We start from the raw sequence: 2,723 nt of genomic DNA, 5'->3' as shown, positions 1-2,723 counted from the left end.
ATAAAGGAGAAACCTGGAAAAAAAGGAACTTAGTTTCAATATTATAAAAGCCATATATGAGAAATTCAAAGCCAACATCACACTGAACAGAGATAAAAATGAACTGTCTTCTTCAAATATCAAGAACAAGAAAAGAATGTCTACTTTTGCCAATTTTATTCAATATATTTTTCTGAAAAAAATGTCAGAACAATCAGGCAAAAGTAGGAAATTAAAAGGATACCATAAGAAAAATTCAAATTGTCCACATTACCTGGTGAAATGATTCTATATTTAGAAGGCCCAAAAATTTTCACCAGAAGAATTCTAGAAGTAATAAATTTAGCAATGTAGCAGGATAAAAGATCAACACAAATAAATCAATATTGTCACTATACTCCAACATTGATGGCACTGATTTAGAATTCAAGAAAATAATTTTTTTATAATAATGTAAAAAAGCAACTGAGGATAAATCTACCAAATAGGATGTAAGATCTCTACAACTAAAACTATAGAACACTGAAAAAGAAATGGAAGAAGACCTCAGAAGAGGCAAAATAGTTCTGTGTTCTTGGATAGGCAGAATTAATATTGTCAAAGTGGCCATAACATCGACAATATCCAGGTTCAATGAATTCAATACAATCCCCTTCAAACTACAAATGATATTTCTTACAGTATTGAAAAACTAACCCTGAAATTAATTTGAGATGATGATGATGATAATAATAGTAATAATAATAATTATTATAATATAATATTATATTAATTATTATATTTATTAAATAATAATAATTATTATTATTATTATTATTATTATTATTATTATTATTATTTGGCAAAGCAATTCTGAGCAAGAAAAAGTAAGGTGAAAGCCAGCACAATGACCAATTTTATATTTTACTACAGAGATGAGTAGCAAAAACAGTACCTTATTGAACTGAAAATAGATATGAAGATTCTTGAATTGAATATACCTCACAGAGACAACCCACCTGATACTTACATTCACCTGATACTGGACAACAGCACCAAAATACATGTTAAAGAGGACATTATGGTTTAAACAAATGGTGCTGGGGAAACAGGATAAGCATAGAAATACCAGGAAGGATGAGAGAAAGAAGGTACACTGACACAATGTTGGTGGGTTTGTAAATTATTATGACAACTCTGGAAAGCAATGTGCAGATTCCTGACAAGCCCAAGAGTGGAACTCATAGGACTCAGCTATTACGTTCCTCCCTGCTTATTCTATAAAACTACAAGTCAGCCTACTATAGTGATACAATCACTTCAATGTTTCTAGCATTCACCATAAATACATTGTATGATCAACCCAGATGTCCACCAGCAGTTGAAATAATCAAGTGCACAGAATTAAAAGGTAACTGGATCTTTACTTCTGGAGCTATAGCACTGCTGAATGACTCAAAGCACGTAAATTTGTACATGTTAAATAAAAGAAGAATTGGAAATCTGAATCAACTAGAATCCTTATTGCAGAATGGACACAATGACAGGATTTCCACAGTACCTTCGTTGGAATTCTCATTTGGAACAGCACTGTTTGATGGCCAGAGGTCTCCACTGGACCAAGGCCAGAGGCAACAGCCTGGGAAATGTGATAAAACAGAGTTAGCTGTTGACAATGTGCTGGCAAGAAAACATAGGGTCATCAATAGTAATTCAAATAACAGTTCAACCAGTTTTAATTGATAAGTGATCATTGTAAATATCTGGGGGTATAATTGGAGCTTTGAATTCAAGTATGTATTTATACCCTAATAGCATGCCCAGAAACTTAAATATTTCTTGTATGTTTTTTTTCTGTCATTTTCAACAACAAGAGGTGATAAATAGGTCTGGGACACAACGATAAATGCTGCATAATATCACTCTTTCGTGGAAACTGAAAAATTGATCATAGAAGGTGAGAGTAGAGTATTAGTTAGCAGAGCAGGGGAGACAATGTTACAATTGAATATTAGAAAAAAAGTTCTGATGTATTTTTGCAGTCAGTTAACAGAGTTAAAAACAGTAAAATCTGTGTCTCGGGATGTGGCTCATTTGGAGAATGCTTGCCTTGCATGTCTGAGGCATGGGGTTTGATTCCCAGCACCACATTTATATAAATAAATAAATAAAGGTCCATGAATAACTAATAAAAAAATTTAAAATAAATATGTTTAATAAATTTTTAAGGAGAAATGTGAATGTTCTTAGATTTCACACTACTGAGTTTATTTTTCACCATTGGGGCAGCAAAGCACCTGAGTCAGATTGATCTTTAGGATAACAATGCAATGTGTGTGGTCTACAACCCAACACAATATTGTGTGGTCAAAAAGAATTACTGAGGCGGAATCATAGAAATCAGAGAAAACAGTGACCATAAGCAGAGGCTGTGGTTAAGTGGCTTTTGTTCAAATCCTACCTCAAAAATTAAATACATGTTCAGTTACATAAACCCCTTCTCAATTGTTGCAAAAAGTGTGGCATCTGATCCATGTAATGGTATAAGGCTGACAATGATCACATCCATGCATTCTTAAGCGGACTGGTGCTTCATATGGGTGCTAATGTGTCCTGACATTAAATAGTACACTTCATTAAATGTGTGGAAAAATAAGCTCAATCGTTGACAGTGTTTGAACAGAGAGGTGTCAAACAGAGGTCATCCTCCAGAGCAATGGGTAAAGAAAGTCTATTCCTCATTCTTTACAGATGGATATTTGTAA

The sequence above is a fragment of the Callospermophilus lateralis genome, unplaced genomic scaffold (genome assembly GCF_048772815.1).
Source record: "Callospermophilus lateralis isolate mCalLat2 unplaced genomic scaffold, mCalLat2.hap1 Scaffold_1255, whole genome shotgun sequence".
Lineage (NCBI taxonomy): Eukaryota > Metazoa > Chordata > Mammalia > Rodentia > Sciuridae > Callospermophilus > Callospermophilus lateralis.
The sequence above is the reverse complement of the archived record's forward strand: the minus strand, read 5'-3'. Positions refer to the sequence as shown.